At 39.6% G+C, this 13,603-nt stretch overlaps 2 long non-coding RNA genes across 3 annotated transcripts in view; one reads left to right on the top strand and one right to left on the bottom strand.

The window, feature by feature from the left end:
• LOC124211408 (uncharacterized) overlaps positions 1 to 13,603 on the top strand; it is a 164,435-nt gene that overhangs the window by 40,681 nt on the left and 110,151 nt on the right. The window contains exon 3 of the long non-coding RNA XR_006881450.2: positions 6,985 to 7,085. This is a non-coding gene — a long non-coding RNA (uncharacterized lncRNA). The remainder of the gene's footprint in view (positions 1 to 6,984; positions 7,086 to 13,603) is intronic.
• Positions 609 to 2,631, bottom strand: LOC124211409 (uncharacterized). Of its 2 annotated transcripts, XR_006881451.2 has the most exons (3): positions 1,451 to 2,631; positions 1,164 to 1,327; positions 609 to 726 (listed from the first exon to the last, which is right to left on the bottom strand). It is a non-coding gene; the product is annotated as an uncharacterized lncRNA (long non-coding RNA). The 2 variants fall into 2 exon arrangements; XR_011176463.1 differs by having other exon boundaries at positions 1,164 to 2,631.

Here is a 13,603-nt window from a genome sequence, read left to right as displayed (position 1 = left end):
ACACGAAACGGCGTAAAAACTAATAGTACAATATACATATAGATTATAATTATGATAATGATGAAAATAGTAGCATATAGGTACGTTTAAAAAATATGACATTTCGGCACTACGAACGTAGTAGTTTTGTGATAACTTTGATGAAATTCATAGGCATATTTATGATCCAACAGATTGAGATCGATTAAACTATAGGTCTTTATAATTTTGGGTTCGACTACAAAAGCATGGTACTCGTCACTAAAATATTTTGTTTTACATTTGGTACAAATAACGAATGGTACATTGCGATGTACAAAGATATGAGTGATGACCTGAAATACGGGTAGATCCGTCTGTTCATCAATATGGGTTGCAATTGAAAATCCGACTTTATAAAGAAATCCAGAAACTACTTTTTTCACCACGAATATTCTATCGGATGGATTAAATTGAAAATCGCTTCTCGCTAACAAAAATTCAGATATAAAATTGTCATACCTATCAAATTTGCCTCCGCCTGTGCCAATAAAATTTCTTTCTTTTGTGTCTTAGGACAGGCATTGCGGAGGAAGATCAACTGTCCTTGCGCACTTTCCTCATTGTGAGGGTACACATTTTTGGGGGTCGAACGTTTTCTTTCTGCTCAATTTTAACTTCTTTACTTGGCACCTGACGACGTCTATTGAGGGTGCGCAGTCTCCAGGAGATGTAACCTGACCGGCCTTCAGGGTCATAGAATATTTCCTGAAATTTAAATCAGTAAATGCTAGATAGTTTTATTAACACATAAATAATTCGCTACTGTATATGATCCTGTAAAAAATATCGGGCTAAAGTTTCACTTATATATAGATAAAATATGTTAATTCAAAATTTTTTTCAAAGCCAATGCCGACTAGAATGTGGCAGTATTTTATTCCAATTTAATAATTTATTTCCAATAAATTCACCAAATGGAGATAGGTTAGTGTACACCGAGCGTTTTGGTAATTCAGTACGCGGAATGAAATGATAATGCTTGGTTGGTACTCAATTATACAAGTCAGCACCAAATGGTTTAAAATAACACCATAGAGCGTTGAAAGAACCCTAGATACTATTCAAAGAACACCAAATAGTGTTAGATGAACAGAAAATAGCATTTAACGATTTATTGGAAAATATTATTTATTAACACTTACCTGTAATAATAAAATCATTCTATTCCAAGGGCTTGCCATTGGGAGTGAGCACTTTTATCTATTTAGTCTCCCCGTTGTATCGTCCCTTTCGCAACTGGAAAGATGTCCCGGTAACAATGTCACCACTATCCGGTGCATCCTGCACATTTGCTGCTTGCTGCGCACTATCAATCAACACATTTTCCATTTCAGGGCCATCCATATTAAGCAAAGTCACGGTAAAAACATTAACAAAATCTGATTCCGACATAATTAGAACCATACACGAGGCAGACAACACGTTTTACCTGAAATGCGAAGCGACTGCTTGTAAGCGCGCGTGGAGGAAACTGAGCTTCTCTGACTGCGGGCTAAGGACTTGCGGCATGTTAAAACTTGTACGCGTAAGAGCTTTCGACATCAGATTGACACCATCGGTGTCAATTCAACATTATATCGGTGTCAATGCAACACTGTGTCGGTGTACACGCAAATCTGTGACAGACTTGGATTTTGAGGTTGACACCATCGCCGTCAAACCAACACATTGTAAACAATCGACGGTGTGAACTTCTATAAAACTTCTATAGACTGCATTTCGGTTTGGAAGCAACACTATTTGGTGCTTTTTAACTTCCCGTTTCTCCATTTTCGGAGAAAAAAGGAAATTATTGTCATCACCCCGAAAATGAAAAGTTAGGTGTTCACTAAATCTTGACGTTTCAAGATCCAGAGAATCATCTCCGACCGCTTTCGGACGGACGACTGTGTGTGTGTATGTGTGTATGTATATACGTATCTGATCAATTTTTTTATCCGACGATATCTCAAAAACGAGGCACCGCATTTCAATGATTTTGGTCCCAATCGACGCGGCTTTTCAAAACTTAGAACTGATTAGATTTTTGCTTTGATCGGTTCAGTACTTTTTGAATTATTCGAACAACAAATCTCCGAAAAATAAAATAAAAATATCCTGAGAATGGATCAACGGATTTGAATGAAAATTGGTACCATGAGATTTCTGGGGTCGTTGATCACGAATATGGGATCAGATTTGCAAAATCTAAAATGGCGAATCCAATATGGTGGAATAAAATCTAAAAATATTCGGATTTTGGTAGAAATTAGTAGTCGGAGGTTTTTTGGGTCACCGATAACAAATCCAAGGTCAGAATTCCCAAATTCATAATGGTGGATCCATTATAGTGGTTCAAAATAAAAGAAAATCATATTATCTTCATGTAATATGGTATCCAAGGACTTTCGACACATCAATCACGAATCTGAATTTGTAGTTCGAAATTCGAATTGGATATTAATATTTTTTTATTCCGTCAACTTGGAACCTGCAGTGTGATAACGGGAAGATCGAGGGCTGGCTCACGGTCAGCTTGTTAAACACACGCAACTCGTCATTTTCGACACCATATAGTGCTAAATTTTGAATTAGCGAATAAATGTTGCCCATATAATATATACTAATTTATACATACATGCGTATAATCTGATATAATCTTATTGGATCAAATACGAATTGTAATTTGTTTGTTTTTATTTAATTTTATCGTGTTAGGGCGGACTATTTTTTTCCCGAGTAATCTCGCGCACGGTGAGATATAATCACTGAATACAATTCTCAAGTTATGTACGAAGATTTCCGACATCTAGACAGTGAGTATACCTCGTACCACAGACGAGGCTCATTGTGACTATGAGAATTTTTATTTTGAAGATATACTAACTTCTGAAGAGGGTAAATCAACACCTTGATCATTCAAATTGCACCGAAATGTGTCTGTTTGAGTAAAAAACTGCAGATGGTGTTGATTCACGTAAGATGACATCATTTTTAATCCCAACAACATTGCCGGAGTATTTCATAAACTTTATTGGTGTTATTCGTGACACCGAAATTCCCAGCCAATAACACCGAGCTTGCTTACTAACTTCTGAAGAGGCTGAATCAACACCTTAGTCATTTAAATTGCACCAAAAGGTGTCAGTATGAGTTAAACACTGCAGATGGTGTTGATTTAGTTAAGATAACACCATTTTTAATTACAACAACATCGCCGGAGTCTTTCATACACTTTATTGGTGTTGTTTGTGACACCGATATTCCTAAACAACAACTCCGAGCTTGTTTACACCGCAAATTTTTTACAGTGTAGAGAAAACGCGACGAGTTTTCAAACTTTTGAATACGAATAATTGAATAGTTGCTGATAAACGGTAAAATTACTGCCGCTATTTTTACGATCTATCAGATTTACAGACCGCAGGTTAAAATAAGTTTCGCTACAATCGAACCTCTAAAGTATGAGATGCATTCGTTTGGTTACCAAGGCAGTCGGGTCACCGTCAAAACGAACGTTCCGTCGGCGATAGGTCACTTAATTAGGAAATTTTCACTGATATGCAAATTTACGTGGAAGCATTTCGCAACGGCGTCGGTCAACTTCCAAGTCCCATATCGCTGACGGCGACCTCCGAAAGGCGGCAAGTTCGGAACGTTTGCGTACGTCGTATCTGATCATTCCGATTCGAATTGTCGCCTTACACAAAGGGGTACTTAAGAGCATTCTGGATCTGTCATTAGGCGGTCTGAGAAGGAAGGCGACATGTTCTAGCACACGTCACCTGCTAAACCAGGTGACACGACGAGGTTGTGTCGTTGCATGCACACGTTGCGCCGCCGGCTAGCTTTCCGAATCGTATAATTGAACCATTGTTGAGAGTCCAGGTGGTCCAAGCTTGGATTATCGCCAACCACAATGCGACGGCTGACAGAGATTGATTAGAGATTATTTATATGACCGGGAACTATCCAACCGATTATAGAACGATAGTGCAGCGGTTCGTTCGTTTCTAATCCTCACAGATATGTACTTTATATATTATTGCGGTGCTTTACCGTATCGCCTAAGTAATTTTCTGTATAATTTCGTAACTCAGGGACGAAGGGGTCCGATGGTGGCTGATGTCATTTCAAAATCACCGACAAAAGTTAAACCGAATCTACGTGCGGAATCGCTACGATCTAGTTTGACACTTGTTAGTTTTGAATAATAATACCGCTCTCACGATGTTCGAGCCGATCGCTTATCGTTCTACGAGATTCGTTTCTCTCGTTTAAATTAGTTCTTTTTGTCGTTGTTTTTTTTTTTAGGAGGGGCAGGGGGGCGGGGGGATGCCATTTTGACCGACTATAATCTTCCCGCTGCGCCGTGCGTTACACGTGTTTACATGTCACGGATATTAAGTCAGATGAGAATTTTTAGAACCGTGTTTGATGCCCAGAAGTGACGGACCGATTGCTCAAACAGTTTCTAAAACTCGCTTCTATGAATACGCCTTTTACACAGACCGATAAGACGGTATACTCGAAAGCACGGGGTCAGTTCGACGAACGGAAGGCGGCGGAATGTCGCCGCTGGAGAATTCGTCAGTCGTAGAAAAACTACACGTCTCGGTATCTACCTCTTCCAACAAACTCTTTAATTTTTAATCTCCTACCGGATTGCTGCAGGTGTCGACTACCATTACCGCGGCAATATCGTTCCTCGACTGCTCCTGCAATGTTTGACGAGATCACGGGTGTATTTGTGACGCACAAGGACCTTATTCATTCGTCGAACGGTTAGACGCGCGCGGACTTCTTATCGATGCGGTGCTTTAACGCCAGATAACGGTCACTCATGCCTTCGGCATCTCACTACTCAGGTTCACAAGTTGACGAGTTGACGAGTTGACAGTGCGACTGGAAATCTAAATTTGCACCAAGTCGTCGAATGTCGCTGTAGTTTTTTTCTTTTCTCTGTTGCCTAGAAATTAAGTGACGTTCTACGGTTTAACTAGAAATTACTGCAACATCCTTCTGCAATTTCAGTCATCGCGCGCTTTTAGACCCTCTCACGTCATCGGGCTCAAAAGTTCCGGACCGTTCTGAGTAGGTGTTCAAAAAGTACGAGGCTGAAGTTGGTAACGTTAACGTAACGATACATCAGGAGAAAAGATAATTATTGGGCTTCAGAATCAGTCTATATTTTGTTTATATTCGTTTACACTAAATTTTAGAAAATCACAAAGGTGCAAATTAGCGATTTCTCCTAGACATGCATCGTTACAGTAACGTTACTAATTTCATTCTCATCAAAAAATATGGTGGCGGATTTTTGCGAATCCAGTTCCCCCCTCTGTAACAATGATCCAATTTGAAATTTCCACCGAATGACAACACGCCAATTTTTCCCAGGTAGCTCGGAATTTTTTCTCTTCCTTCACGCGGTCCAATTGCAAGTGGGTACCCACGCGTTGATCACTGAGTAACCACTTAATCTCTGCATGGCGTTGCAGTTGTAGCCTGCACCCACACGGTACGCGTTTATACGTGCAAGCCGAGTCACACCCACGCCTCGATTTCCTTACCTTGTACCTCGATGCACGATTTACCCGCGACCGATGCAGGGACAAATTTCTAGCGTTATGGTGTGCCGTAATATCCTGGTGATATCTTGCAGATCTTTGCTCGAGAATTACTTCGATCTTCGATGCATTATATAGATATGTATATATAGATATGTATATATACATATATATATATTTGTTGCGGCCGTTGATCTCTTGCGGGGGTTAACGACCTGGATGATCGTTGACCTTACACCGTTGCAGAATCGGCGTGGAATTTTTCAATACGAACAGCGCATTCGGCGTACATTAGCGATTTTTATTACCTCGTTCTTGGCGGATCATTGCAATTTCCGCATCTTACTTTAAATACAAATTTCTTTCTTTTTTTCATTCTTCACTTTTATACTATGTCACGTTACAACATATGGCCTTTATTCGAAACGTCTTGTTGTGCAAACTCAAGTTGACCATTTGCAGTTTCATTTACGGTAAAAATTTTTTACTATCGGTTCCTTCTTTTTTTCTTTCTTCTTCTTTTCCAAAACATTAAATTTTGATGTACGCAGACGGTTTTTATTATGATCATACATCCACCGCTTGTCTCTATAAGAGGATCAATTTTGAGGGGATCAAGATAGTATCTAGAAGTTGAGAGTGGAGCGCAGGGAACAAAAAATCGGTTAACTAACAGGTGGCAAAGTGTTAGGAGGCATCATCTTAATTCTGCAGAAGGGAGATATTATACGAGAAAGAATATAACTCGATTTTGACGTACGTACGCGTATCTAGATCGCGTCCATTTGTAACAGTTTAGTTTATTCGTTTGTCGTTTTACGAATACAAGCGTTTTTACCATCGTTAACGTTGTTATTTCCAGGCTTTTATCCCCGCTAGTTAATTATCAAGTTTCACGTTACCATGCTGCTGCAGCTGGCAACTTTCTCTGACACGGTTAGGTAACTTGACGACCTCTTGAGCTTTGTTGCAGAAGTTGGCAAGTGTGCGTTTGTCATGAATAACAAATCAACGTTAACAAGTCATTGCTTCGCAGCAAACAGCGACGGTTTTTAGACACATACATGCGTACGAGTCAAAAACACGGTTTATCAAAAGAGGAACATATACGCACACGTCATGTGTACAAAAAATAAAAGATGGGTAAAAATTGAATTCTGATTATTCATTACCAATCTTCCGGTCGTATTTTTACCTGGGCTTCCCAGGTGCCTTCGGCCAATAAATATATATAAATACATAAGGCGACCGATACGAATGACACGTATAACGCAGTCGCCCAAACACGCTAATTGATGGTACCAATTAAAATCGTACAAAATTGAGCCTGATTAATTTTTATTTTTTCTCTTATTTTTGTAACCATCGATTTAACGGTGTTATTCAGTTTATTTTTAACGCGCTCTTATTTCAGGCCGATATTATTCGATCAACGGTCAGTGGGATTTACAATGCTGAACAACCTCTCCAAGTCGCCATAAGAAAACAAGCCGTGAGATAGGATGTTCGAGAATGGTGAGTTTTTATTACCTACTGTTATACACACGTTCATACACCAAGGATTTTATACGCAATTAATGAAAATTCAAAACAGTCCGATATAATTTCCATGTCTGTTTCGACAGAGCGTCGTTACGTCCGGTGTGTCCGGTCATTTCTATACGTAGGGCATAACACACGTGTAATCGGACGTACGCGTCGATGCGATTGTGTAATTACCGAGTGGAATTTCGAACGGGGCGATGTGCTTGAGAGTGAGCTAGTTTTTGAGGGAAGGGGCGTGGGTACCTAATATGTGCGCGCAAGAGGCCTACGGTACAACCTCGCTAATGGAAAGAGGCGATTGGCATCTATTCAACGATCTAGATACAGATGAGACACCTTTATGGTGCATTGCTAATTACATTTATTACTAGACTAATTACACAAGCATCTCTGATCGTTCCGTCACTTTTCTTCTCGTCAATTTCGTTGCTGAATTAAGCTTTTTAGAAGCAGCTCTAATTGCAAGTCGACGGTTATTATGTAATACAACTCGGAGCGGATTAAGACATTCACTGAATTGTAGGGGGTCACTCAAGAGGATCGAGTCTCGGATGGTATAAAAATATTTTGACTGAATAATTTCTGAAAAAAATAACGCACCGATTCTCATACATGCCGAAAGATATTCGTTCAAATTTACGGCACGAACACACGTGTATAAACGCCTTGTTCGTGAATATTTAATTATTCCATCAAAATGGTAATTAACGAAATCATTCTCGACCTTCCCTCGGGCAAATAATGAGAATCATCGAAACTGTGGAAGAGGAATCTTCGCTATCCTTTTCTCTCGTGTAGTACTTGCGGCAGGTATGAAGTCGGCATTGGAAGTACACACCTTATAATAAGAACCTGAAGTGACGGTAAGGGGGGTGACCTTGGCCGGCGAGGATTTTAATTAGAACGTTAATTATTTTAATCGGGTTGTTTGCGCAATTATTCCTGCACCGTGTTGAATAGCGATCAGAATCTGTGCCGCTGCGCGAGTCTCGTAAATCAGGCTGACGGCGGTGGCACGTTTAAATTACGTCTTGGATAACGTTTGCTCATTTTATTTATCTTATATTTATTATTATAATTAACTTAATTTTTTTTTTTATACTCAATTTCTATTTTTATTCACGTCTAATATACTATCGAAATGTTCTATCGGTTATACACACGTGTATATCTTATGCATATATTAGACCAATTCGGGATAACTTAATCGTTGAAGAAAGTCTGCGATTTGTATGTTAATCGACTCGTTTTAACATATTATTACCTACGTATACTTGTCTGATCGAATTTGCCACTTACGATGAAATTATCGTATCCGTTCAACCGATTCGATTTATTCTATACAGCAACTTTAACGGTAAACACGACTTGGAATAAGTCTTGAAATTTATATTATATTACGATTATGATAACGATAACATATTACATCCGGATGACATTGAACTAAATAGAAGCAACGGTATTTGATATGATATTCTGCCAAGTAAAAATTTCGCTAGAGTTTGCGAAAAATTCGCTCTACCAAAATCGTAATTATTCAATAAGATTTGTTTGCGCTCGGAAGTGATTCGAGCCCGTCACTGATATCGTCACGTCGTCGCCGGTCGTCTACGTACAGTACCTACCTATATAGGCAAAGGGAAATGAGAATGAATGTAATAATATATTTAATATTCGCCGGGACCCCGCTCCTCGTTCTCTCGCTCTTCTATTCCGCGGGTATTATACGAGAGCCAGCCAATATTCTCGCCCCATTCATCCGAAGGGCCTTTAACCAGGGCGTTCAAAATGCACCGACATTATTTCCGGTGTATCCGCGCGACGCGCACGAAGAGGGGGTTAAAAACCGAACACAGAAACCGAAGGTTGTTTCAGGAAAAGTTAGTCCCAGCTTAACCCCGACATATACATTATTTTTACACGTCGATCGGACGTTGTTAATAACAAACGGACAATCCGCTGTAAAACATCACCTCGTATTACGAACCATCGTATTTTCGCTAAGAATCCTTAGCTACAAGGTATGTACCTACAGGCTATACGCCGTACATCGTGTGATAGAAAATTTGTCTGGCACGCAGGGAAAAGCGAGTGTAAGGAGGATGTGTGGATTTTTACGAGAAAACCACTTCCAGGCTTCCGTGTATACCGTATATACCCACACTTCGTCCCTTGCTCTCTTCCGTATCTCTCTTTTTCTCTTTCTCTCTTCCTCTCAGCTCTGCCCTCCCTTAGCGTTCCGCCCTCTGTGTTCTTCGATATTAGTTCATACATCGCGCTGGTAAACATGCAGCCGAGAGTGTAAAGTGTGCTGGGGATGGTGGAGGGGGTAGCCCGAGGTGGGGTTGGCACGTATTTGATGTAAACTGCATGCCCTTCTCCCCTCCCCACCCGGCCGCCATCCACCCTCGTTCCCCCACAACCCCATTGCCGACCAGAGCATATTGAATCTTATGAATTTCCGTTTCGTGCGTAGAGCTACACAGCCTGCCCGGTTGCAAGCCCAGGGAATTTCATTTCGAACAATTTTTATTCCCACAAAACCTGCAACGCTACCGTACACAACACGCTCTTCTTCCCCACCGTTATAACGCAAACTCTTTCAGTTTTCATTATACTGCACGGGGTATACTAATATCTGCATTATACGTCGTGCAACGTAATTGCGATAATATTTTTTTTTTCATCACATAAAAAAAATACTCCAACATCCAAGATTTATCAAAGGATCGAAGTGTTTTTGTAACCCTGTAATACAAATGGTCGATCGTCTTGTATTTTACAATTTAGATCCATATTGAAAATGTATTTAAATATGCATCGTTCTTGTGATGATTGTAAAATTCAATTTGTGGATATGTAATTTATGAGCTCGTGTAGTCGTTTTAATTTTTTATTCCGCGTCGAACTTGATCGGTATAATGTAATATAAATTATAGATAGGATCTGCGATTGTATTTGAGATTTTTTTGTTCTCCTGTCAATTTATAAAAATATTCTTTTTGGAAAATTTATGGGCGTAGTTTTTGCGAATCCTCGAGTATTTTAGCGGCAAACACGTGGGTCGATTTTTTCGCGAGTTTAGAGTCGGCGTTTCTCACATGCGTCGAGCTTATGACGTTGGCTCTTCGAGTCTCTTTTGGCCGCGAGAATGAATTACGCGCCCGGCGGAGCGGTGCTTCCGCTGCAACCAGCAACCAGCGGCGGCCGCAGTCTTTCAGTCGGCTTCTTGATTTACGCCGTCGGGGCGTTCCTCGTCGTACGGAAGCCTCAATTAGTTTATTAATTATTAATAAACAACACCGCTCTATATATATATACAGAGCTGCGCTTGTGATTCAGGCGCGCGGTGCGTTATGCTGTCTGAAGGTTCAAGGGGATCAAATTAAAGACAGAAATTTAGTAAACAACAACATCGCCCTTCCGCCACACGTGTATTATGTCACATGACGCGATACGTACGAAAAATGAACATCGGTTGAATTAAACAACGAGCTGCGGCGTAAGGAAGTTTCGTGCAGGTGAAAAGCTTTCCGAATCTCTTTTTTTTTTATGCTTCATATACAATTGCCATTTTTTCTATCGCCTGTGGACTTTCTTTAATTTTGTTTGTATGTTGAAAAATTGGGATCGATGGTACAACATGATGGAAAGAAACGATCTCGTTTCATAATTAATTAGAAAAGGAGAAGAAAAACTTGTGTGAAATAAAAAATCGGCACGGAATCGCAATATTAAATCCAGCGTTGAAAAGACTTGGTGAAAACGACGGGGCATAAAAATATGCAAAAACGTTGAAAAATATATTATAGACGAACGAACGATGCCTGCGTTTCTGCAATGTCCTCGTAAAATATTACAACGCGTTGCTTGCGTACCTGCGGTAGTATTATCTATAAGTATACTTTTATGCAATATCTGTACCATAATTATACTACAGAAAATTATAGAAGAAAAAGAAATAAATGGAAGTTTAGTACGAAAATTCTTTACCCTCTAATTTCATTCAACCGGATTAAGTGTGGTGTAGGTAATATATCTAAGAATAAGGTATAGGTAAGACCGGGGCAGTACGGACCTCTCAGAAAATTTTTTATATTGGGATATTATTACAGGTTTGTTTAATATATGTTGAATTGAAGTATGCAACATTCTTTTAATACAGAAAAATTTTTTTTCACTTTTTTGCAAATGATACTTACGGTAAAGGCCAGTCGCTCTAGAATATAATTTTTTTTTTATCATACATATCGATAGATAATCAATGATTTATTTAATAGAAGTAGAATTAAGAGATGCAGCGTTACTTCAAAAAAGAAAAATTTTTAAATTTTTGGAAGGGTCCATCGTGCCTTGGAATTTTTTTTATCTTTAGCTATGGGAAAATAATGATGAATTTGTTCGAGTTAAATCGAAACAATTTATACCCAGTGCTCAAAAGCCACAAAAATAATCAGCGGCTCAGGGGGTTCTACGTGCCCCGGTCTCCCCTATATATAAAATTAGGTTTCGAGTTTCATTAATTCTAACGGCACGTGCGATATTACCACTCGTGATTAGATCTATTTTTGTCAATAAGGATACGTACGGAAAATATTCAGACTTATCGGCGACGAAGAGTCACTTTTAACGCATGTTTTAAATTTTAAATCGAGGGTACCGGGTCAAGCCCCGGGCTAATTACATCGCGCGGAAAGGTTGGTTCTGTATATATAATTATAATTGCGTGAAATAGTATATCCCCGTCGTCTGTATAACCGGGACCAATTTTATTTATCGAGTCTCATTTGTACCAGTCACCGTATACACTCAGGCTCCGCGGTAATTATAATGTTTTACATATTATTAAGTACATGCGTTATAACAGATGGGGGCCACTTTCATTCGGGATTTCATTTCAAGATCAACGCGCATACACGTGTAATGCGTTAGAAACGAGAATCATTTTTATTTGGAAGAATTAAATTCAGCTACAGCGATCCATCAGTCGCGGGAAGAAAAAAAAAATAAATAAAATGGGTAAACAGTTTTTCTTGATATTTTTGAGGAACCAATAGAATATACGATTTGGTGCGTATTATATAGAACGAATTTTTAACGACTGAATGGTTCAATGCGCATGCGCTAAAATTCGAGAGCTAGAGCAGTTAATTTGTCAGGGCGAGCAACATTTTTGAGGTTATATACGTCGCGGGGATCTGTCAGATCTGAATTTTCGAATGTTGGTCGCCCTGACGAAACAAATGCTCTTGCTCTCGAATTTTAACGCACGCGCGTTAAACCATTCGGTCGTTGAGAATTCACTCTGTATTTAGTTGTACGAGTTAAGTTTCCACCTGTTCGATATCCTGCAGCTATTATTTTCGATTACAACGGGCAATGAAAGAGAGAAATAAAGAGAAGCAAGCCTCCATTCAGATCGGGCACGTGGTCGAATCGCTCGTTTCTTTGAAATCAAATTAGTTTTGATTCGATCGAACGATATCGAAATGATATCTTCGCTGTATGTATATGAGCCACGCTTTAAATCGCTCAGTCATTCCTCTCTCATAATACACAAAGTTATTGCCCCTCGCTGCAGTGCCTCTCAACGGACGTCTTCTTCACTTTTATCCCTTTAATTGCATTCCCTGTCAGGGATCCGAGTCGAGTAAAACCATGAAATATGTTTCTACTTTCATTAAAATTTCACTGTCACCACCGTAGAATGTTCGAGAATTCACGATTTAAGGTTCGAATGAATTTTTCCTGATTATTCCAACGAACTTTCACATTGCTAATTAAAGCTTATCCATAAATCGCTAATTTACGCCTTGCAGACCAAAAGATAAGAGTACATAATTATTGTTTTTACTGTTTTTTTACATTATACGCGAATGATATTCCGTGCCGTGGGTTTATGGTTACTCAGAATACGTAGGCTTAATCCGTAAGCTATAAATTTATATCGCAAGCATGTGTTACGTCTGTATAGTTGACCGTAATATGTACGTATACGCTGAGCAGTGATATCGATTCATTCGTGTAAGATTCGTCGGTGGGCGCAGATTATTCCGTGACTTTAGCCGCGGGTGTATGCATGGGCATATCGAATAAAATTTAGGTGCGGCCTCCTGCGCGGTTGTGCCGGATGACGAAATGACATCTTGTTTATTATAATTGAGTATTGGAAATGAATTATTATCTGATCCGTTACTATTGTAAATTCAATATTCGATCTCTGGCCGTGCGCCGAGGCCCCGAGCCTTGAATATCGAATATGCGGCCTGTGCGAAATTCTCCTTTACATACCATGCTGCATCTCTGTTTAGCACCACATCATTTTGCCAGCTTATTTCGCTTTCTGATTCTTATTTTCGAATTTTTACATTCAACCCGTAACCGGATTTCGTCCAATTTGCCGGCTTCGCGGAGCACGCTTCTTGGCACTGCTGAACCCAGCTTCGGCGTATCGCTCAGCCGAGGTATAAATTTGCAAAACTTTTTCC

The sequence above is a fragment of the Neodiprion pinetum genome, chromosome 2 (assembly GCF_021155775.2).
Source record: "Neodiprion pinetum isolate iyNeoPine1 chromosome 2, iyNeoPine1.2, whole genome shotgun sequence".
NCBI lineage: Eukaryota > Metazoa > Arthropoda > Insecta > Hymenoptera > Diprionidae > Neodiprion > Neodiprion pinetum.
The sequence above is the reverse complement of the archived record's forward strand: the minus strand, read 5'-3'. Positions and strand labels throughout refer to the sequence as shown.